The sequence below is a fragment of the Equus caballus genome, chromosome 17 (genome assembly GCF_041296265.1).
Source record: "Equus caballus isolate H_3958 breed thoroughbred chromosome 17, TB-T2T, whole genome shotgun sequence".
Classification (NCBI taxonomy): Eukaryota; Metazoa; Chordata; class Mammalia; order Perissodactyla; family Equidae; genus Equus; species Equus caballus.
Window position 1 is genome coordinate 16,490,366 of NC_091700.1, and position 26,111 is coordinate 16,516,476.

Sequence of the window (26,111 nt, forward strand, 5' to 3'; positions counted from 1 at the left end):
ATCTACAGATTTAATGCAATCCTATCAAAATTCCAATGGCATTTTTCACAGAACTAGAACAAACAATCCTAAAATTTGTATGGAACCACAAAAGAGCCCGAATAGCCAAAGCAACCTTGAGAAAGAAGAACACAGCTGGAAGTATCAAGCTCCTTGATTTCAAAGTATACTACAAAGCTATAGTAGTCAAAATAGTATGATACTGGCACAAAAACAGGTACCTAGGTCAACAGAACAGAGAACCCAGAAATAAACCCATGAGTATATGGTCATTTAATCTATGACAAAGAAGGCAAGAATATATAATGAAGAAAAGACAGCCTTTTCAATAAATGGTGCTGGGAAAACTGGACAGCTACATGCAAAACAAAAAGAAACTGGACCACTATCTTACACCATATACAAAAATATATTTGAAATGGATTAAAAGTTTCAATGTAAGACCTGAAACCATTAAACTCCTAGAAGAAAACATAGGCAGTATGCTCTTTGACATCAGTCTTAGTAGTATTAGTAATATTTTTTTAGACCTGTCTCCTCAGGCAAGGGCAACCAAAGAAAACATAAACAAATAGGACTAAATCCAACTAAAAAGCTTTCAAACAGTGAAGGAAACCATCAACAAAATGAAAAGGCAAGCTACTGAATGGGAGAAGATATTTGCAAATCATATATCTGATGGGTTAATATCCAAAATACATAAAGAAGTTATACAACTTAATATCAAAAAAACAAACAACTTAACAAAAAATGGGCAGCGGGCCTGAAAAAACATTTTTCCAAAGAAGACACACAGACAGCTAACAGGCACATGAAAAGATGCTTAACATCACTAATCCTCAGTGAAATGCAAATCAAAACCACAATGAGATATCACCTCACATCTTTTACAATGGCTATCATCAAAAAGACAAAAAATAACAAGTGTTGGCAAGGATGTGGAGAAAGAAAACCCTCATGCACTGTTAATGGAAATGTAAATTGGTGCAGCCACTGTGGAAAACAATATGGAGGTTCCTCAAAAAATTAAAAATAGAACTACTATATGATTCAGCAGTTCCACTGCTGGGTATCTATTAGAAAACAAAAACATTAATTTGATAAGATATATGCACCCCTATGTTCGCTGCAGCATTATTTACAATAGCCAAGATACGAAAGCAACCTAAATGTCCATTGATAGATGAATGGATAAAGATGATGTGGTATATATACAAAGAAATATTATGCAGCCATAAAAATGAATGAAATCTTACCATTTGTGACACCACGGATGGACTCAGAAGGTATTATGCTAAGTGAAATAAGTCAGACAAAGATAATTCCTTTACAACTTCACTTATAGCGGAATCTAAAAAAACAAAACAAACCAACCAGCAAAACAAAAGAGGAACAGACTTATAAACAAACTGGTGGTTGCCAGAAGGGAGGAGGGTTGGGGGTAGGTGAAATAAGTGAATGAGATTAAGAGGTGCAAACTTTCACTTATAAAATAAAGTCATGGGCATATAATGTATAGGGAATATAGTCAATTATATTGTAATAACTTTGTACGGTCACAGATATTTCAGTTAAACATATGTTGGAGCTCCTTACTCTATTCTCCTTATTAACTCTCTCTCATATTTTCTACTACTTTTTCTCTCCTGCGTTCTGGATAATTTATTCTGATGTATATTTCATTTCACTAATTCTTTCTTCATTTATGTCTAATATGCTGCTAGACCCACTTATTGAGTCTTCAGCAGGTGGCAGAAATGGAAAACTGGGACTAGAGACTTGTAAAACTGAAAAAATTAGCAATGTTAACATCTGAGTTATACCTATAAAAACAATTCATTCATCCATTTGTCATGGTTCCTAACCTGTCAACATGGATTACACCAGGAGCAAACCCTAAGTCAAGTATTCAAGTGCAGGTAGTTTATTTGGGGTGAAACACTGGCCTGGAATTAGAGAAGTTAAACAGGAAAGGAAGGAAGTTAATAAAGGGTTTATTATCAAGAAAGTTAACACTGTAAGCAAGTGAAGCTTAATCCTTGTGGAGAACTCTGGAAGAATGGTGTTTCTCCAACTTCAAAGTGCACAACATCACCTATTTAAGCAGAGATTCCTGGACCTCACTCCCAGGGATCCTGATTCAGTAGTTTTGGGGTGGGTTTTGTGAAAATAAATACAGGAAACCTCATTTAAAATAGAGCTGGGGAGCCCTGAAGGGGAGCTTTCATGCAATATCACTTGCCATACCTTACAGACCTCAAACAGGAAAAAGCATACCTCACAATCCCCAACAGGAAGAGGCTTACTTGACACACCCCAGCAGGAGGAAGGAAGAATTTCTCTTTGCCCAGCAACAGCGTGGCCAATGAGAAACCATCACACTCAGTCAATGAGAAGTCATTACCACCATGAACTCAGTCTCCTCCAAAAGACTTTTGTTCAAAACAGCCCCTCCCAGCTTTCATCTTTCCTCTGTAAAAGCAAGCCCCTCTCCTCTCTTCTCTGGACTTGCCTATGGTTAGCCATAGTTTGCATGTCCCAAATTACAAGTCCTCCGCTCTTCCCAAATACATTCATTTTGCTGGTAAAATAACAGGCTCTTTTGTTTTTTAAGGTCAACAGGTCTAAGAATTTGTATTTGTAACCAACTCCCAGGCAGTAGTGATGTTAATGCTACAGGTCAGTGGATCACACTTTGAGTAAGCAGTAGTATAGAACACACTTCTGAGGGAGTTATCTTGCCCAAGAGGCAAGGAAACTGGGGTATTTATCCAACAACTCCCAACAGTCATTGTTTTACAAGGCTGCTCTCAAACAGCATTAATTCCCTGGTACTTCCTGCCTGACTGCACCTTGGCAGAGCAGGTGTCTGCAGCCAAGAGAAACCCCTCAGGAAATGAGTCACATGTGCTGGCAGCTGAAATCAGTTTGGCATGTATTGACATGGAAAATGCCAAGGAAATGTGAGCAGATCATTGACACCATTTGCTACACTGCTATGTATAGTGCCATGGGGAAAATACACATTAAGCAAGAAATTACACAAATAAATTACAATGATAAGTGGTATAAAAGTAAATTACATGAGGCTCCCACTAAAGATAGCCTCATATTATTTCAGATGGCAACCTCCTAGAGTAGTTGATGCTGACCAAAACAATGCACTTTTACAACTCTGTTAAACACCAACTCCAGATCGGTATCGTATACATCTGCCATTACTGAATGCACAGTATCTTATTTGAAGTCACTGTGATTGGCAGTTTACATTACAAATGTGTGCGTAATTATTATTAAGTTTTCCATTTGTTTCATTTGGATAAACCTTAGCTAAGATTTACTTTGTTTTATAAACCTTAAATTGCAAATATGAAAAGCAAGCTGTTTATTTACTTCAGTTATTTTTTTTTATTAAATGGTTTCACCAAGAGAAAACCTAAACCAGTATTGTATTTTGAGAAGTATGTTATAACTTATTCTATGTCTTTTTTATTTTGTAAATCTATACTCACTTTCCTTCCTAAATATATTTATCTCCTTAAAGCATCTAAAGAGTTAGCAACTGCAAAGTTAGGGAACAGTCCACAAAACTATCCTTACTTCAGTGGTTTCAAGCGCACACTCAGATTTGATAATTTGCTGGAAGCACTCACTGAAAGCTGTTGTACTCACAGTTACAGTTTATGACGGGGAACGGACATAGATTAAAATCACCCTAGGTTAGAAACACATAGGACAGAGCCTAGGAAAGGAATAAGTGTGGAGCTTCCAGTTGGCCTCTTCTATGGACAGTGTTATTTTCATGGTATCAGTGTGTGACAACACCCACAGAGTACTGCCAAACAAGGAAGCTCATCTGAGCCTTGGTGTCCAAAGCGTTTATTGAGGCTCCGTAACAGTCCCATGGCTGATTGCCCACATGGCTGATCTCATTTTCTAGCTCCTTAAGAAGTCAAGCTGATACCGCTTGACTCTAAGTACCATCCTAAATCACACTGTTACTATCTGGCTTGGCCCAAGGTCCCCCCGCAAACAAAAACATTTCTGTCAGGCATGATATCCCAGGGCTTAGCAATTACCTCCCAAAAGCCAAGAGCTCAGGCCAGATTTCTTTTTGGGCAAGTTTAAATTCTCTACTACACTGTGCCTTACTCTGTTCTCATTGTGTGTGGTCACTGCACTAAAAAGCCCTGACATTCTTCTTCACCTTTTTGAGCTTAACTGCCACATTATGATACTGATAAAAATATAACTAGTTGTGGACTTTTGTAATATACATGCTTCAACACTGCTAGACTCTCATTAGTATTTGGGAAAAAGTCAGTTTATTTGCTATTTGAAACCCACCCAAGACTCACGGCTCAATCTTATTCTAGTATCATCAGTGAGAGTTTTCTTTTTCCATATATAGGCATACCTTGTTTTACTGTGCTTCACTTTCTTGTACTTTGTAGATACCGCGTTTTTGCGAGACCCTCCACCAGCAAAAAGATTACGACTTGCTAAAGGCTCAAACGATGGTTAGCATTTTTTAGCGATGAAGTATTTTTTAATTAAGGCACGTACATTTTTTGTTGCTGTTTTTAAAGATTTTATTTGGGGCAGGCCCGGTGGCGCAGCAAATAGTGCACACGTTCTGCATCTCGGCGGCCCGGGGTTCGCCGGTTTGTATCCCGGGTGGGGACATGGCACCACTTGGCAAACCCCATGCTGTGGTAGGCGTCCCACATATAAAGGAGAGGAAGATGGACATGGATGTTAGCTCAGGGCCAGTCTTCCTCAGCAAAAAGAGGAGGATTGGCAGTAGTTAGCTCAGGGCTAATCTTCCTCGAAAGAAAAAAAAAGATTTTATTTTTCCTTTTCCTTCCCAAAGCCCCCCAGTACATAGTTGTGTATATATATATTTTTTAGTTGTGGGTCCTTCTAGTTGTGGTATGTGGGATGCCGCCTCAGCATGGCCTGATGAGTGGTGCTATTTCCGCGCCCAGGATCCAAAACAACAAAACACTGGGCCGCCCCAGCGAAGCGTGTGAACTTAACCACTCGGCCACAGGGCCAGCCCTCTGTCTTTTTAGACATAATGCTATTACACACTTAATAGGCTACAATACAGTGTAAACATAACTTTTATATGCACTGGGAAACCAAAAAATTCCTTTGAATCGCTTTACTGCAGTATTTACTTTACTGCAGTACTCGCTTTACTGCAGTGGTCTGGAATTGAACGCACAATCTCTCTGAGGTATGCCTGTATTGGTCTTCATTGCTATATATGTCATATTTTGCAAAATAATAATGAGGATAATCAATCTATGATGTAATACCTTTTCTTTAATATCAGGATGAAAATCTGGCTTTTTGAAAAGCTATCAATTGTACATCAGATAGTTAGATTTTCCTTTCATGAGATGATTACTATACTTGAAAACAATTACTTAGGAGCGCATTGTTCTCTCTCTGAGGCAGCAAAGATAACTTCCTAAAACTAGCTAAAAACCTGAAGATTGCTACTGTTTAAACACTAACTTTTAGTATTTATAAATTGTTACGCTTCAAATCCCCTCTGCAATACAAACTATTGAGTGATATCCATGCATGTAAAAATGCAGTATCTAATCATTCTTTTCCTTAAAGGCACAGAAACTCCGTAGCAATTTTATTTTTGGTTCCGTTAGATAGGAGAATGCCCCCTGTTGCGCACTTTGTAATACAGTCATACAAATGTCTGAGTATGAACATTTAAAATCTTACTGCAAAAAATGTTATGTTGGAAACAAAACTTGTATTTTATAAATGAGAAATCTTGATGTAATATTTATGAAACAAATCTTAGCAATATTAAAATTAGTGAACATAAATCATTTTTTCCAATGTTGAACAATTCTTTTATAAAAGTATGAAAACATTTTTTTAATCTTGAAGAAAATAACACTTTCCTTTGAATTAATATAAGTTGGTACTTGTATTACAAAAAACATTATCCAGGGCCCACCCAGTGATATAGTGGTTAAGTTTGCAAGCTCTGCTTCAGCAGCCCGGGGTTCACCAGTTCAAATCCTGGGCAAGGACCTAGACACCTCTCATCACACCATGCTATGGCAGCATCCCACATACAAAATAGAGGAAGAGTGGCAACACATGTTAGCTCAGGGCCAATCTTCCTCATCAAAAAAAAAAAATGTTATCCAAACAAAATAGAAAATATATTGTATCTAAAACTTAATGCCAGAAATTTTTACTGAGGGTATAATATTTAATGTAAGTAGCTAAGAAAATCTTATAATGAGGTTAGAAAACATATTTGATACTTAGTATTATTTTGTGTCTTAAAATCTTGGAAGAGAACATTTTGACTAAAACATGCAAATGCACCAAATCTAACAATAAATGTGACAAGAAAGCAAGTAAACATATTTTTAATCCACAAACAGCAGCATATCATAATATAATGAATAATCACCATAAGAATGATAGTAAATTTACATATATACTATTTTCTAAAAACTTGAAGATACTAAAGAAATATCTATGCAAAGCAAATGCATAAATTAATAATATTAAAATGTTTAAAAATAAACCATAAATATATCTTGTGACTACTTCCACCTTGTGCTTAGCTGCATTTTCTCATTCCTTATTATGTTAATGAAATTCTGAACATTAAGTGAAATGCTAAATCTCAGGCTGAGATCTTAACATATTAGCTGTTCTTAAGGATTTCCTGCCCTCCAGTGGTATCTGCCTTAATATTTTCACTGCACCTTTCAACATTACAAAGAGAAGACACATCACTTATACATTTACATTTTGAAATTATATCACGCTCTATGGCAGCATCTAACTTTTCTTTCATTACAGGTTCACTCTCAGTTTGTACCCATGCATCACATCTTGCAACTTGTACAGTGCAATTACTGCTTTTGTTTTGCACAATGTGTGCTGAATCACACTGAGACTGTGGAAACTGATCTGTCTTATCTTTAAGTGAGAACTGGTGAAAATTCTATTTTGTTTATGAATTTTGGCATTGTTTTTAGCAATCCTATCATGTGGAAGTTTTGCCATCCTTTCTAAATAAAAACTGTTAGTTGTTTCTTTGGTTTTGATGGATCTCCTATTTGAATCTTCAATTTGCTGCAATATTTGATCTTCATCTTCAGACAGCTAAAAGAAATTTAGTAATTTTGCTGTAAATGATGCTTTAATTTTAAAAAATCATTCAATGACTTCAAAGCAGACATTCTTAAATTCACATCATGGAAAATTTCAAAATACAGAAGAGACTTTGGCAGGTGGCAAGTCAACCTGGACTTTTGATTTTTAAAAATCATGGAGGTTATGGATTTTTTAAATAACAAGAACAATAATGATAATGACAATCCTTGTATTAAAAATTCAAAAGAAAGGGTCGGCCCTGTAGGGTAGTGGTTAAGTCAGGCGGGCTCCACTTTAGCAGCCCAGGTTCATGGGTTCAGATCCCATGGACCTACACTACTGCCAAGCCATACTGTCTTGGCAACCCATATACAAAATAGTGGAAGACTGGCACAGATGTTAGCTCAGGGCTAATCTTCCTCAGCAAAAAAAAAAAAAAAAAGAGGAAGATTAACAACCGATGTTAGCTCAGAGAGAATCTTCCTCACCAAAAAAAAAAAGAAAGAAAGCAAAAGAGCTAAAAAAGAGAAGGGGAATTTTGTCTCTTATCAGTCTCTATAATCACATGCTACATCATCCCCCTACCCTTTCACACAGAGGAAACGATATACACCACACTCTTCAACCACTTAAAAAGAATGGAGTAGAGGTAATAACTTCGAAAGAAACAGTTGACACATATAACTTGTTCAACTATTCACTCATTGACTTTAGTCAAAAAATATCTATATTGTATCTTTTATGGGTCCAGTCTCATAAAAGAAACAACTTAAGGAGAGTATCGGCTAACAGAAAATCAAATAGACAAAAGGAAAATTAAACAGCAATAAATATCACAACTGTTACATAAAAAGTCAAATTTTAAGTACTTTTAATAGGTTTATATTTCAATTTACTAGCTTGAATTTTTCAACTTCACAAAAAATTTATCTCTTAATTACTGCACTAACCAAAATATTCTTTTAGTGAAAATCTTATATAAAAGTACTGATTAGCCAAGCTAAAAAAAAAAAAAAAAAGGCAGAGTTAACATTAAAAACCAAAATGAGGTATACGTCTCAGTTGTTTGGCACTGAAATAGGAAAAGTAAGCCCAAGAAACAGCATCAAGACTGGCTGCACACAAATTAGAGAAAACAAGCTCAATACATTTGTTTATTCAAGAAACAAGTATTTTTTAGCATCTGCAATGCAAGTGAAGCAGACACAGTTGCTGCCCTCTTAAAGCACACATTCTCATTGGTGGAAATGGCATTAACCAAATAATCACACGCGTGCATATGTAATGACAGAATGAGAAAAGCACTATGAAAAACAAGTATGAAGGACCTTGAGAGGATCATTGAGGGGCCTAATTTAGATTGAGGAACCAAAGAGGGGCTTTCAGAAGTAGCGACATATTTACGCTAAGACCTAAAGGATGAGTAACAGTAAGGCAGAGGAAACAGGATATATAAATAAATGCCCTGAAGCAGAAAAGAGACTGATAAACTAAGGAAAGTGAAATGTCGTACGTGTGGAGTGTGGTGAGAGAGGGAGAACACCAGAAGTTGAAGATGTAGCCAGACTCTAAAGTAAAATAGAAATCCACTCATAGGAATAACATGATTCAATTTAAGTTTTCAAAAGATCACGATGACTGCTAACTGGAGAAAAAGTGGAACAAGAGTGGAAAATAGATCTCTTAGGAAACAACCACAATAGTTCAAGAACAAGATGATGGTACCTTAACTAGGGTATTGACACCGGAAGTTGAGGAAGTAGATAAATATGCCAAGTATTTTGGAAGTACAATTGACTGAATGAAGTGATGGAATGAATGGGGTTAAGGAAGGCAGATGAGGCAGAAAGAAATGACAGTTAATTACTAAGTTTCTAGAGTGAGCAATTGAGTGGACAAAAAGGTATCACTAATATAGGAAATATCAATAAAACTGACTTGGGGAGAAAATCAGGGGTATTCAGTTTGAGGAATAAAAATAAGGAGATTTTTGTGAAACATCCAAGAAGAGGTATCCGCTAGGAAACTGGACATCTAAATAAGGATCTGGGCTAAAGTCATAAAGTTGAGAACTGTCATCAACTAGACAGTATATAAGTCATTGGAGCACATAACATCATCTAGAGTTTGGAATGTAGGTTAAGAGAAGAAAAGGATCCTGCAGCAAACCGTAAACACTATGTCATTTATATAGGAGGAAGGGTGGAAGAGAAGTAGACAAAGGCATAAAGTAGCACTCAAAGAGGTATGAAAAAACCAAAAGAGTGTGTTATCATAAAAGCAAAGAGAAGAAAATGTTTCAAAAAAAAAGAACATAATTTCTATTAATATTACTAAAAGTTCTTGTAAAATAAAAACTTTAGTGTCCAACGAATTTGACAAAATAGAAATCACTGGGGTCCTTCCTTAGCAAGAGCAGTTCAGATGGAAAGTGAGAGACAAAAGGTGGACGAAATGAATACGGAAGAATTGATGGAGGAGAATTCCATTAAATGTGATTTACGAGAAATGCAGCATTCCCACTCAGAACATAGCATGTCATTCCAATTATTCAGACGACAGTCTTCAGTAACACTTTAGTGTTTTCTTCATATAAGCCTTAAGGTTTTCTTTTTGTATGTATCTTTGGTTGTTTCAGGTTTTCAATTCTTATGAGTGGGTTCTTTTAAAAACTCTTTTAAAAGAAACACAACTTTATCATATACACACACACATATCCTGATAAGATTGGCTTTTGTCAATAATAATGAACACATTCATTTATACTTTAATTTTATATTTCTGTTTACGTTCTTACATTTTTAATATTTTTCATTTTTTGTTTACATTTATATTTCCACTAGTTATTGTCTCAACTATTTGTTTCAGAATGTAAAGGTACACTATGAGATATACAAAGAATTCTAAACTAGTATAGCATATATTAATAAGCAAAAAAAACGAAAAGCATAACTTACCATCTCTGAACTAGAACTGAAACAACTATCTGTGGGCCTTGGAGAGTAACTGGTAGACCAACTACTCTGTGAAGACTCAAGATCTGAAAACGAACATTTAACTCATGAAGAATGGTATTTATTAATACTCTACTAAATATATACACAGGCAGCAGATATCAGCTGGTAAAATAAGTTTAGCTAACATACTGCAGAGCATTTTAAAAGTGTGCCAAAACTAGTTAAAACTTGAGAAACTCTGCATCTTGAATTTCTGACAGAGTATTACGGGTTTATTCTACACTTAAAAGTTTTTCATCTACAAGTAAAATAAGGGTACATAAGGCAAGAAAGGAGAACAGAGAAAATTCATTTGTTTTTTTCTAATATATGAACAATGTTTTATGAAGAAATAATTTAAATAATAATTTAAAGTGTCAACCTACAGGAAGGAGGAATAAGGCAATTTATTAAGTCCAAAAGCACCAGATATTTGCTAATCTAATAAACAAAGCTTCCTTGTACAATAAAAGCTGTATTTAAAAAATCAACTCAAAGCATCCAGTCCGATATTCTTTCATTATGTGCTTAATGTGTTCTCTTATGATAGCAAGTAAAGTTTAAAAATAGGCCTGAGAAGTAGGTCATGACTCCTCACAATGCATAAATACTGTAGACCAAGAGGGACGTGCATTCACACTAAAGTAGCAACAAAAACAACAAAAAGTACCTACCACCAAATCTAACAAGAGACATGCAGAATCTACTTGAGGAAAACTTTAAAGTGCTTAAAGGTGTTCTAAACAACTATTGAAGATGCAAAATTAGGCTGAATTAACAAAAAGACATCCCTTGTTCTTAGATAGGTCTACTCAACATCATTAGTATGATAATCCACACTAAATCAATATATACACTTAGCATTTTCCTGATAAAACTAAAATATTTCTTTGGAGCTACACAAGTTGATTTTAAAGTTTATATAAAAAACAATCAAAATTAGCCAGAAAAATTCTTTAAAAAGTACAAAGGGAGGTGTAACTGTTTTAGAAATTAAGCATACCATAAAGCACTTACCATAAAAATAGTACAGTATTAGCACACAAAGATTAGGAAAGACCAGTAGAACAGTAAAGAAAGCCCAGCACATATGAAAAGTTAGTACATAAAAAAGGTGGTATCACAAATGCCTAGGGAAAAGATGCATTTTAAAAACCTGAATCAATACACATCTCACACCTTAAATCACAATAAACTCTAAATGGATTAAAGATTTAAGCGTAAAAATATAAAATCATACTAACACTAGAAGAAAACATTAAGTGAATTCATTTAACCTGGGAGTGTAGAGTCTTTCTAATCAAATCCAGAAGTATAAAAGAAAAGATGAATAAAATCAACCACATAAAAAAATACATTAATCCTTTGGCAAAGCAGGAGATATCATAAGCAAAGTCAAAACAAATCAAAAACCAATAATAAACTAGGAGGAAATATTTGTGACATATCACAAAGACCTAAATCTCTTTAATATATAAAGAGTTCTTAAATATCAAGAAAAAAAATACCAAAAATTCAATTGGTCAAAAGACATGAATGGAGACTTTAAAGAAAAAGAAATGAAAACAGACATTAAATATTTTTAAAAGACGCTCAACTTCACTTATAGAAAAAGAAAAGCAAACTTAAACTGCCATCTATACGTCTGTCTACCTATCTATTTTTATAAAACTCACAAAAATTCCCAAGTTTGAACACAATCCCTATTGGTGAGGCTGTGGAATAAAAAGGCACATTTCTGGTGAGATTGCCAAATGATGCAACAGGGAATTTGGTAATATCTATCAAAATTGAATTTTGGCAATAATAACTACACAAAAAAACAATGTATCCCCCCTTTGACACAGCAATCCTACTCCTAGAAATTATACTGAAAATGTACCTCCACAATTAAGAAACATATACACAAAGTTGTTCACCAAGCATTGTTTATAAGAACGCAATACTGGAAACAAGCCAAATGTCCACCAACAGGGCATGACTGAATAAACTATAGCCCATCCACAAAATAGATTACCAAAATTGTCATAAATAAGGGATGAAGAAATGTCTAGTACTAAGATGGAGAAATCTATAAGAAACTTACTAAATAAATGAATCCATTTAATTCATCTATAAAATATCCTATATTATACAAAATATCCTATACTACATTTAAGTGAGAAAAGTGGAGAACTAAGACCCATGTGAATATGTGTGTTTATATATTCTTAGGCTTTATTTTGAAGAAAAACAGAACACAACAAAACATAGTAAAATGATAAACCACAAACCAATAAAAAAGTTACTCATATGAGGCAAAAGGAAATAGGGCAGACAAGATAGGATAGAAACCAGACTACTGGTTTACACTTCAAAAATTTAAATTAAATCCAAAAGAAAAAAGTTGATAAAGATTTCTAGGTATCCTAGCAAAGTAGATATCCGAAAGAATCATTCCATCACAGAATATCTAAAAAGTACCACAAACTATTTTTCATAAAAAGACAGTATAGACTAAAATGACCACTCAAATATGAAGTATTTGCTACACACAGCCTACAAGCAATTAGAATCTAGTATATATATATGAAAGATATATAGGATATATACATATATATCTACATATAGAAAAGATATATCCTATAAGGAAAGCCAAACTTTCTAAAAGAAATATGACCAATAGACATGAAAGGTATTTCACAGATAAACAGGGGTGGCAAATCAACCTAATTAATAATGGGAAATATAAATTAAAATTACAATGAAATACCAGATTCCAACAATGATAAAAAGCTGATCCAGTGTTAGTGAGAATATGGAACAACTAAGAGTCTTAGCTCCTGCAAGTGGGAGTTTAACCTGGCACAACTACTTTATAAAACAATTTTGTATTACCTAGAATAGATGAAGATGCGCATAACATTTGAACTAGCCAATTCTACTCCTTGACTCATATTCAAGAGAAATTTTTTATACATGTGTGCCAGGAGAAATGTCAAGAATTGTCCAAGTAGCATTGTTTATTATAGCAAAATATTCAAAACAATCTAAATAACCAATGCCAGAAAATGTATAAATTGAGGTACATTCACACAACAGAAGGTTGCATAGCAGTAAATAAATAATCAAGTATATTAGAGTCACAAATATCAGAGTGGGTGAACAAAGAAAAGCAAGTTGCAGCAAAATATATAGCATTTGTCTCAATCTGTGAACAGTTCAAAACCAAGCAATGTAAAAGTCTATGTGTGATACCATAAAAACAAATTCAGGATAATAGTTACCTCTAGGGGGCAGGATAGGAAATGCAATTGAGAAGATCTTCAAATGTACTGATTACGTATTATTTCTTAAGCTACAAAGTGAGTACAAGGGTATCTATTTTACTATTATTCGCTAAAATGTACATATATGTTACATATATTCATCATGTATAACACATTTTATAAAAGATAAAAGTAGTTTTGAAGACAATTGCATTACTAGTATATTCTAAGATATCTAGGAAACATATTTGCCGGCAAAAACCTAAAAAAAAAAGCACTTAAAACAATTTCCACTTAAATGTTAGTTTTTTTTAAAGAAAAAAATTCACTTATACTGACAGACTTTCATAGTAGAGGTTGGCCTGCCTTTTAAAGAACACATTCCTCCTTTTTCCATCAGAATCTAAAAGAAAAATGAAATTTAAGAACTCCTAAGTATACACAATAATATCCACTTATAGCTCCCTTTTCACCCCATCAAATCATTTTACAGTACTCTTCCTTCATATTACTTTAATTCCACAAAGATAATTTTAAACTCCCAAAGAAAAATTTGCCTATGACAAACAATAAAACAAAACAAAATTGAAATTCATTTAGAAACAGCAAGCAACAGAAGAGACACTTGATAAGAAATGAAGTGACAAAAAAGAAAGGATTCAGGTAATCATAACAAATGCAGCTGAAAAAAGGAAAAGATACTAAAGCAATTTGGAGATTTATTCTGTTTTTCTTTTTCTAATTTGTTAAGTTGGATATCAGTTCATTTATTTTCAGGTTTTTTAAATAGTAAAAGCTCTTAGAGGTATCAATTTTCTACAGAACACACCATTGGTTTTGGTTTTCATCAATCTCTATGTAATTTGTAATTTATTTTCATTTCCTTTTCTTTTTTTCTTTTTCAAAACCAGAGTGTTTCTTAATTTTCAAGAAGATAAGGGAGGTTAAGCAACTTCTTTTCCTCTTCTTTAGTTCTAATTTAATGAATTTTTTATTAGAGAATATGGCTATGAATCTCTCCTTAGATAAATCTCTTAGACTTTCTTTGTGGCTTACTACATGAATTAGGTTTGCAAATATAGTAGGGACTTATAGAACACATATATTCTCTGTTGGTGGGATATACAGTTTTTGATAGACAGATAGGTAGCATAAAGGAGAAACCATCTAGTTGTTCACCAAACATGTTTCCCTTTCCTTTTAAGCATACAGCTAAAACACATTTCCTACCCTCCCTTGGAGTTGGTTTGGACACGTGATTTAAGTTCTGGTCATGGGCAAAGTGGTGTACACCACGGCCAGTGCTGGCCCATAAAAATTTTCTCCACAATCCTCCACTTCCTTTTCCCTTCTGCTATACCCAGTATCAACAAGTTGGAAACCTACCAGTTGAAGATACCAGAGTCCCTACCAGCTTGGAGCCCTGAATAACTTTGTCGAGCAAAGCCTCTTTTCTAACCTCACTATTTAATCATTTAAAAAGCCTTGTACATTCAACTCTTAGAATATTCAAGCCCCAAACCTGCACCAGTAAGACACAAGCTGAGAAAGCTATATAGACCCCCAAGACAGGCAAACACTCCAATATCCACTTCAGATCTGTTGATAGAGGATAACAGACAAATAAAATGGTCCCAAAGAGAAGAAACTAAATTATTTAAGGAATTTCCCCATCCTCTAGGATAGCAAGATTTTCACACAATGTCTGCCCAGCAGGATTTCATGATCGGTATGGATCAGTAACTCTGTATCACCTCTTCTTCTCCTTTCTGAATGGGCTTTTCATTGAATTTTTACTCTCCTTGTTTCAATAATATATATTTTATTTATATATATCTTGCCATCTTTTTATTTTTAACCTCTATTATTATGTTCTACATGTTTCTTGAAAAACTATAAAGATTATTTTTTCTTCTCAATTTGATATTCTTTGAATCTTGTTAAGAAAAATCAACCTCTTTATATTTCACATATTAATTGCTAAGCAGGTTTCATTCCTTACATTTTACCTTTCCCATTTATCTAAACGTTATTTCATTCTTTCCCATCTTGATCAGGTTTCCTAGTGTGACATCCCCACTCCCTTGAATTCTGAATGTCTTCTACGTGTCTTTATTTCTCTAGTGATTACCTTCCCATTGGTAACAACCATAATTTAAATCTTATTCCTCTACTACTTTAAAATTAAATAAGCTCCAGTTCAAGATGGCAATGTAGGAGGATCCTGAACTCACCTCCTCCCACAGACACACCAAATCTACAGCTACATACAGAACAACTTCCTCTGAAAGAAACCCCAAAACAAGCTTAGAGACTCCTATACATCAGGGGAATGAGAAAAAACCCACAGTCAAATGGGTAGGAGAGGCCGAGACACAATCTTACCATAACCCCACCCTGGGCATGGTGATCCACAACCAGGAGGGAACCCACAACTCTGAGCTTCTCCCCAAGGAGTGAATGGCTTGACCCTCATATCTGGTACTTGAACTTTTAAGACCTTCACCAAAGAGATAAGCCCCCAAAACGTCAAGTTGTGAAAGCCAACAGGGCTTGTGTCCATGAGACCCACAAGGCTACACGGAACTGAAAAACAGTTCCTAAAGGGCTCGCACAGGCTCACCATGCTGCACCCCAGGGCCTAGAGCAGAGGCAGCTCACTGACTATCCAGTCTTTCTGTGAAACAAGCCTGTTAGCTTATCCTCATAGCTGCAAACTAAGAGTCAGGCTTCTAATTAAACTCACATCTAAGGGCTGACTGTAATCCTCTCCAGTGAACTCGGAGGCTGGGTACCATCTTTCCACTCTCCCGCTGCCTCGCTCATGGTCACCAGTACCTTGCAGAATGGAACTTACATTTGAGGGTCCCACAGGACTGTAACAAATGGAGAAAGAGTTCCTAACTGGCTACCCTCCAGGGCAAAGCAAAGAGACAGTAGATTGAATCGCACCCCAATCCTTCTGTGAGAGAAGCCTATTTGCTTATCTTAAATCTTTGGCCTAAGGAGCAGGCTTCTAATTTAACACACATCTACAGGCCTACTGAAATATTCTCCTAAGACCATAGAGCCCAGCGGGCACCATCTTCACAGTCCAACTCTGCCTTGCTCCAAGTCACCAGTATCTCCCAGAAAAGAGCTTGTGCACATTGTCTGGAGGCCCAGTTTTCACAGCTGCCACCCATGGGATGCCCCTTGATCAGCTGGCTCTGGTGGCCAGCAGGGCTTGTGTTCATAGATTCAACAGGATGTCAGCAAACAAACAGTTCTTATATGGCTATCACACCAGGGCTCAGTGCAGACGAGCACACAGAAATGCTCATGTCAAAGTCTTCCCATGAATGAGGTATATTTACATACTTCAAAAGCTGCTGCATCAGGGTCCAGTTTCCAATTAGACTGAATCTAGATGTTGACTGAGATCTTCCCTATTGGGACACCGGCAGGTTTTTGCACACCCTCAAATACTGGGAGCCACTAAAAATAAAGTAGACTGCTTGAACAACCACAAAGGTTTGAGAGACAAACAAGAGCTACAGCAGGGTTGAAACATAAGGTTCATCTCCTGCACGAGGCCACTTCTTCAAGACTAGAGAGGTGGCTGTTTTACAGAATGCATGGAAACCAACACAGAGAATCAAGGAAAATAAAGAAACAGAAGAAGACATTCCATATGAAAGAACAAGATAAAGCCTCAGAAAAAGACCTTAATGAAATAAGTGATTTACCTGATAAAGAGTTCAAATTAGCCATCATAAAGATGCTCACCAAGGTCAGGAGAAAAATACATGAACAAAGTGAGAATTTCAACAGAGAGAACATAGCGTAGAACGTATAAGAAAAACACCAAAAATAAATCACAGAGCTGAAAAATACAATAGAAAGGTACAAAAGAAGACTAGATGAAGCCAAAGAAAGGATCAGTGAACAAAAAGACAGGGCAGTGGAATTTACCCAATCAGAGGAGCAAAAAGAAAAAGGAATGAAAAAGAATGAAGATAGCACAAGGAACTTATTGACAGCATCAAGTGGACTAATATTTGTATTATAGGGGTCCCAAAAGAAGAAGGGGGCAGAAAATTTATCTAGAGAAATTATGACTGAAAATTCCCTAACGTGGGGAAAGAAACAGACATCCAGATCCAGGAAGCCCAGAGAGTTCCAAATGAGATGAACTCAAAGAGACCTCACCAAGACACATTATAATTAAGTTATCAAAAGTTAAAGACAAGGAAAGAATCTTAAAAACAGCAAGATAAAAACAACTTGTTACATCCAAGGAAACCCTCATAAGACTATTAGCAGATCTTAAGCAGAAACTTTGCAGGCCAGAAGGGAGTGGCACAACATATTCAAAGTGCTGGAAGAAAAAAACTGCTAGTCAAGAATACCCTATCCAGCAAAGCTGTCCTTCAGAATAGAAGGAAAGATAAAAAGTTTTCCAGACAACCAAAAGCTAAAAGAGTTTATCATCACTAGACTGGCCTTACAAGAAATGTTAAAGGGACTTTAAGCTAAACTGAAGGGCCCTAAATCAGTAACAGGAAAACATATAAAATTATAAATCTTACTGGTAAAGGTAACTATATAGTAAAATTCAGAATAATCTAATGTTGTAGGTGATGGGTTAATCACTTATAAAGCTAGTATGAAGGTTAAAAGATAAAAGTACTAAAAATAACAACTACAATGATTTGTTAATAAATACACAAGATAAAAAGATATAAGTTGTGACATCAAAAACATAAAACTTGGGAGGGCAGTAAAAATTTAGATCTTTAGAATGCATTCAAACTTAAGTTTTTAAGAACTTAGAATGTTATAAGTTGTTTTACAGAAGCCTCATGGTAACACAAAGCAAAAACCTACAGTAGATACACAAAAGATAAAGAAAAAGGAATCCTAAGCACACCATTACAGAAAATCATCAAATCACAAAGAAAGAAAAAAAGAAAAAACAAAGGAATTACAAAACAGAAAAAAATGAACAAAATGGCAATAAGTCCACACCTATTAATAATTACTTTAAATGTAAATGGACTAAATTCTCCACTCAAAAAATATGGAGTGGCTAAATAGACTGAAAAAACAAGATCCATCTATATGCTGCCTATAAGAAACTCACTTCAGAGGTAAGGACACACACAGTCTGAAAGTAAAGGGACAGAAAAAGATATTCCATGCAAATGAAAACCAAAAAAAAACCTGGCATAGCTATACGTATATCACACAAAATAGACTTTAATACAAAGAGACTTGGAGACAAAGAGAGTAATAAGAGACAAAGAAGGTCATTATATAGTCATGCACCACATAAAAACGTTTCAGTCAACAACAGACTGTGTATACAACAGTGATCCTTTAAGAAAATTAACATATAGTCTAGGTGTGTAGCAGGCTATACCATTGAGGTTTGTGTAAGTACTGTAAGAGAGGAAGAAATTTTCCTCTACTCTTCTAGGTTTTTCTGGCTGATCTAAAAATTAAATTGACACGAGACAAATTAACAGGAGAAAAACAAAAGTTTAATAACATGTACACATGTGAGAAACACAATAAAACCAAGTAACTAGCCGAAGCCTTCACCTTAAATATCATCTTCAGGTAAAGACAAAATAAGATGTTGGAGATGAAGAGAGTCAGGGACTTGAAAGGGAAAGAAGGCAATTCACAGGTAAGTGAAAAGGAGCAAATGCTTAGAAAACAAGTGTTTGGCCACAGAAACAGAAGAACACAGAAGGGAGTCCAAAAATCAGGCTTTTCTAGGTGCCTTCCTGTCTATCACCTAGTTCATGTTATGCTAAGGTGATAGCTTGCTTCCTGAGACAGCTTTTTTTAATCTGAATTCTTTTAGGAAGTTAAGGGGTAGGTTACAAGACAAACTTTCTAAGTCTTTTTTTCTCAGAAATAGTCAGCCTAAAACAATCCTCACGTTAAAGAGACACATTTTGGGATGGCAAATTTTGTTCCCCTTTAGTATGCTCTATGAGGTTCTCACAATGATGAAATTGCCTACTGACATATTTCTCAGAATGTATCCCGTCATTAAGCAATGCATGACTGCATAATAATAAAGGGGTGAATCCAACAAAAGGATATGACATTTGTAAATATTTATGCACTCAACACAGGAACACCAAAATAAATAAAACAAATATTAACAGACCTAAAGAGAGAAAATATACAACAATACAACAGTAGGGGACTTTAATACCCCACTTTCATCAAAGGATAGATCATCCAGTCAGAAAATCAATAAAAACATATTGGCCTTACATGGCACTTTAGACCAGATAGACCAAACATACATACACAGAACATTCCATCCACAAGCAACGGAATACACATTCTTCTCAAGCACACAAGGAACATTCTCCAGGATAGACCATATCTTAGGCCACAAAACAAATCTTAATAAATTTAAGAAGACTGAAATCACATTAAACACGTTTTCTAACTGCAATGACGTGAAACTCAAAATCAATTACAAGAAGAAAACTGGAAAATTCACAAATATGTGGATATTAAATAACATGCTCCTGAACAACTAATGGGTCAAAGAAGAATCAAAAAAGAAATTAAAAAAATATCTTGAGACAAATGAAAATGGAAATACAACATACCAAAACTTATGGGATGCAACAAGAGCAGTTCTAAGATGGAAGTTCCTGGTGATAAATGCCCACATTAAGAAACAAGAAAGATCTCAAATAAACAACACAGCTTTACACCTCAAGGAACAAGAAAATGAACAAACTGAACCTAGTTAGTAAAAGACGGAAATAACAAAGATCAGAGTGAAAATAAATGAAATAGACACTAAAAGACACTAGAAAAGATCAATGAAACTAAGAGCTGGTTTTTTTGAAAAGATAAACAAAATTGACAAACCATTAGCTAGACTTAACAAGAAAAAAGAGAGAGGACTCAAATAAATAAAATCAGAAATGAAAGAAAAGCCGTTACAACTGATATCACAGAAATAAAATGCATCATAAGACACCATTATGATTAATTATACAACAACAAACTGGACAATCTAGAAGAAAAAGATAAATTTCTAGAAACATATGACCTACCAAGACTAATTCATGAAGCAATAGAAAATATGAATAGACTTATTACTAGTAAAGACATCAAACCAGTAATCCAAAACTTCCCAATGTCAAAAGTCCAGGACCAATGGCTTCCACTGGTGAATGCTGCCAAACATTCAAAGAAGAATTAATACCTATCCTTCTCAAACTATTTCAAAAAAGAGAAGAGGAGACAACTCTTCCAAACTCCTTTTATGAGGCCAGCATTACCCCGATATCCAAACTAGTCAAGGACACCACAAGAAAAGAAAACCACAGGACAATATCCCTGATGAACATACATACAAAAATCCTCAATAAAACATTAACACTTCAATCTAGGTGAATGGCACTATCCCATCAACTACCCATTTACCCAAATAATAAATCCAGGTCTCCTTCAATGTTTTCCTTCTCCCTTAACTAATCAACAACAACTATCAAATCAAGATCTTCTAAATCTTTGTGATAGCTCTTCCCTCATTTCCATCCTTACTTACACTGCTCAACTTCAAGCCCTCATTATTTTTTGCCCTGCCTTGAGTCATGCCACTTCTCAAATCTCTCATTGTTGCTAGAGTCAACTTTTTAATACTCAGATGTCATCAAACTCCTCTACTAAAATTTTTTCAGTGGCTCTGTTTGGTGACAGAAAATAAAACTGGTATATGTCATGTAAAGTCTTTTATGATCTAGCCCTTTATTTTGTCTAGAATTATCTTTTGCCATTCCACCATCGCTTGTAATTTACACTATAGTAGTAGCAATAACAACAACTGGAATGAAGTTACTTTGCAGCTTCTAAAATAAGCTATACTCTCTCACTTGTTAGTTTCTATCTATGTTGCTTCTTCATAGTATGAAGGCAGTTTGTCCATTTGGTAAACTTATTAATTGATATCCAGATCAAAAGTTTTCTCCTCTATTACATCTTCCTCCTGACTAGCCATGAAACTTAGAATTATTTTTTACTTGTCTCCCACTGCCCTTTGTACAAACCCCAATTGGAGCAATTTATCTAAATGTATTATATTTTTTTCTGTTTCTGTCTAGACCATAGCTTCCTAAAAACAGGTCCCATGTCCCTTCATCTCTGTACCTTGCAGAGTCTAGTGCATAACACAACTTAAGCTTCATAAGAACAAAAACTCTTTCTTCACCACTGAATCTTCAGTGTCTAGCATATAGGAGAACGACAATAAATTCTATTAAATGAATTCATGATATGTACTCAATGTACATACTGAAGACAAAAAGACAAAACAATTAATATAGTTGAAAATATACAGTCAGATAAGACAAAAGTTTGAATCCTGGCTCAAATGTGTAACTGTGAACAAGTTATTTAATCTTTCTGACTTGAGTCTCTTTTGCTGTGAAGAGCTTACAGGATCCGGCTCTTGTAGATTAGAACTAAGTGAAACAGAAACTAGTGACCTACTCAACAAGGAATTCAAACAAAATATCATGAGGATGCTCACAGATATGTGGAGAAGAATGGATGAACACAGTGAGCACATCAGCAAAGACTTGGAAGATATAAAAAAAAAACAATCAGAAATGAAGAATACAATACTCAAAATGAGAAATTCACTCGAGGGACTCAATAACAGAGTAGAGGAAGGAGAAGAACGGATCAGCGAACTAGATGAAAGACTAGAGGAAATCACCGAAGCAGAACAGAAAAGAGAAAAAAGAATTAGACAGAATGAGAAGAGAGTAAGGGAACTCTGGGACAATATCAAGCGTGCTTACATTCGGATTATAGGGGTCCCAGAAGGAGAAGAGAGAGACAAAGGGACAGAAAGTTTATTTGTAGAAATAATAGAGGAAAATTTTCCTAACCTGAGGAAGGAAACAGACATCCAACTTCAGGAAGCACACAGAGCTCCAAACAAGAGAAGCCCAAAGAGGCCCACACCAAGACATATTATAATCAAAATGCCTAAAATTAAAGACAAAGAGAGAATCCTAACAGCAGCAAGAGAAAGGCCGCAAGTGCCATATAAAGGGAAGCCCATCAGACTATCAGTGGACTTCTCAGTCGAGACCCTACAGGCAAGAAGAGAATAGCATGACATATTTAAAGGCTAAACGGAAAAAAACTACAACCAAGAATACTCTATCCATCAAGGTTGTCATTCAGAATGGAAGGAGAGATAAACAGCTTCCCAGACAAGCAAAAATTAAAGGAGTTTATCACCAAGAAACCAGTTCTGCAAGAAATGCTGAAGGGACTTATTTAAGCGGGAAAGCAATAACCACAAATAGAGATAAAAAAAATTATCAAAAAAACCCAAAACAACAACAACAAAAGACAGGCAATAAAATCACTAGTAAGGTAAAAGGACAGTAAAGGCAGCAGATCAACTACCTGTGAAGATAATATGAAGGTTAAAAGACAAATGTACTAAAATCACCTATTTCAATGATAAGAGGGTAATAGATAGACACACACTAAACACAAGACTATATATAATGTGAAAAACATAATGTGGGAGGAGGGGAGTGAAAAAGTAGAGCTTTTAGAAAGAGGTCAAGCTAAAGAGTCTATCTACTCAATATAGACTGGTACATGCACAGTATATTAAATAGGATCCTCATGGTAACCACAAACCAGAAACCTATAACAAGCAGGACAAAAAGTAAGACAAAAGAAATCAAACATATTACTAAAGATAACCATCAAACCACAAGGGAAGAGAGCAAGAGAAAAAGAAAGGAACTGAGAAGAACTACTAAAACACCCAAAAAAAGAAAAAGTGACAAAATGGCAATAAATACATATTTATCAATAACTACTTTAAATGTCAATGGACTAAATGCTCCAATCAAATGCCATAGGGTGGCCAACTGGATAAAAAAACAAGATCCATGTATATGCTGCATACAAGAGACACACTTCAGACCTACAGACACTCACAAACTGAAAGTGAAAGGATGGGAAAAGATATTCCATGCAAATGGCAAAGAAAAGAAAGCAGGGGTAGCAATACTTATATCAGACAAAATAGACTTTAAATCAAAAACTGTAATAAGAGACAAAGACGGGCACTACATAAAGATAAAGGGAACAATCCAACAAGAAAATATAACACTTGTAAATATCTACGCACCCAACATAGGAGCACCTAAATATATAAAGCAATTATTAACAGACATAAGAGGAGAAATAGACAGTAACACAATAATAGTAGGGGACTTTAACACTCCACTTACACCAATGGATAGATCATCCAAACAGAAGATCAATAAGGAAACACTCGCCTTAAAGGACACATTAGACCAGATGGACTTAGTAGATATATACAGAACATTCCATCCAAAAACCACAGAGTACACATTCTTTTCAAATGCCCATGGAACATTCTCCAGGATTGATCACATATTAGGCCACAAAACAAGTCTCAATAAATTTAAGAAGATCGAAATAATACCGTGCATCTTTTCTGACCACAAAGGTATGAAACTGGAAATCAACTACAGAAAGAAAACCAGAAAAGCCACAAAAATGTGGAGATTGAACAAAACGCTACTGAACAATGATTGGGTCAATGAAGAAATCAAAGAAGATATCAAAAAATTCCTGGAGACAAATGAAAATGAAAACATGACATGCCAAAATCTGTGGGATACAGCAAAAGCAGTTCTACAAGGGAAGTTTATAGCAATTCAGGCCTACCTCAACAAAGAAGAAAAATCCCAAATAGACAATCTAAAAGCATACCTAAAGGTACTGGAAAAAGAACAACAAACAAAGCCCAAAATCAGAAGGAAGGAAATAATAAAAATCAGAGCAGAAATAAATGAAATAGAGACTAAGAAAACAATAGAAAAAATTAATGAAACCAAGAGCTGGTTCTTCGAAAAGATAAACAAAATGGACAAACCCTTAGCTAGACTCACCAAGAAAAAAGGAGAGAAGGCTCAAATAAATAAAATCAGAAATGAAAGAGCAGAGATTACAACGGACACCTCAGAAATACAAAAGATAATAAGAGAATACTATGAAAAGCTATACACCAACAAATTGGATAATCTAGAAGAAATGGATAAATTCTTAGAAACATACAACCTTCCAAAACTGGACCAAGAAGATGTAGAAAATTTGAATAGACCGATCGCCAGTAAGGAGATCGAAACAGCAATAAAAAACCTCCCAAAAAATAAAAGTCCAGGACCAGATGGCTTCCCTGGTGAATTCTACCAAACACTCAAAGAAGAGTTAATACCTATCCTTCTCAAACTCTTCCAAAAAATTGAAGAGGAGGAGAGGCTTCCTAACTCCTTCTACGAAGCAAACATTATCCTGATACCAAAACCAGACAAGGACAACACAAAAAAAGAAAATTACAGGCCAATATCACTGATGACCATCGACGCAAAAATCCTCAACAAAATACTAGCAAATCGAATACAACGATACATTAAAAAGATCATACATCATGATTAAGTGGGATTCATTCCGGGGATGCAGGGATGGTTTAACATCTGCAAATCTAACAACGTGATACACCACATTAACAAAATGAAGAATAAAAATCACATGATCATCTCAACAGATGCAGAGAAAGCATTTGACAAGATACAGCATCCATTTATGATAAAAACTCTAAATAAAATGGGTATAGAATACCTCAACATAATAAAGGCCATATATGACAAACCCACAGCAAATATCATTTTCAATGGAGAAAAACTGAAAGCTATCCCTCTAAGAACAGGAACCAGACAAGGATGCCCGCTGTCACCACTCTTATTTAACATAGTATTGGAAGTCCTAGCCAGAGCAATCAGGCAAGAAAAAGAAATACAAGGGATCCACATTGGAAAAGAAGAAGTGAAACTGTCATTCTTTGCAGACGACATGATTTTATATCTAGAAAACCCTAAAGAGTCCACTAAAAAACTTTCAGAAATAATAAAGGAATATAGTCAAGTTGCGGGATACAAAATCAATGTACAAAACTCAGTTGCATTTCTATACACTAACAACGAAGTAGTAAAAAGAGAAATTCAGAATACAATCCCATTTACAATTGCAACAAAAAGAATAAAATACCTATGAATAAACTTAACCAAAGAGGTGAAAGATCTCTACACTGAAAACTATAAAACATTGTTGAAAGAAATCGAAGAAGACACAAAGAAATGGAAAGATAGTCCGTGCTCTTGGATTGGAAGAATTAACATCGTTAAAATGTCCATACTTCCTAAAGCAATCTATAGATTCAACACAATCCCTATCAAAGTTCCAACAACATTTTTTACAAAAATAGAACAAAGAATCCTACAAGTTATATGGAACAACAAAAGACCCCGAATAGCCACAGGATTCCTGAGAAAAAAGAACAAAGCTGGAGGTATCACACTCCCTGATTTCAAATTGTACTACAAAGCCATAGTAACCAAAACAGCATGGTACTGGCACAAAAACAGACACACAGATCAATGGAACAAAATTGAGAGCCCAGAAGTAAACCCACACGTTTATGGACAGCTAATATTCGACAAGGGAGCCAAGAGCATACGATGGAGAAAGGAGAGTCTCTTCAATAAATGGTGTTGGGAAAACTGGACAGCCACATGCAAAAGAATGAAAGTACACCATTCGCTTACACCATGCACAAAAATCA

General features: G+C 35.2%; 1 pseudogene; it reads right to left on the bottom strand.

Annotated features, from left to right (window-relative positions):
• Positions 1-6,584: 6,584 nt before the first annotated feature.
• The window catches only part of LOC138918607 (regulator of DNA class I crossover intermediates 1-like), a 71,653-nt pseudogene continuing 52,126 nt past the window's right edge, over positions 6,585-26,111 (bottom strand).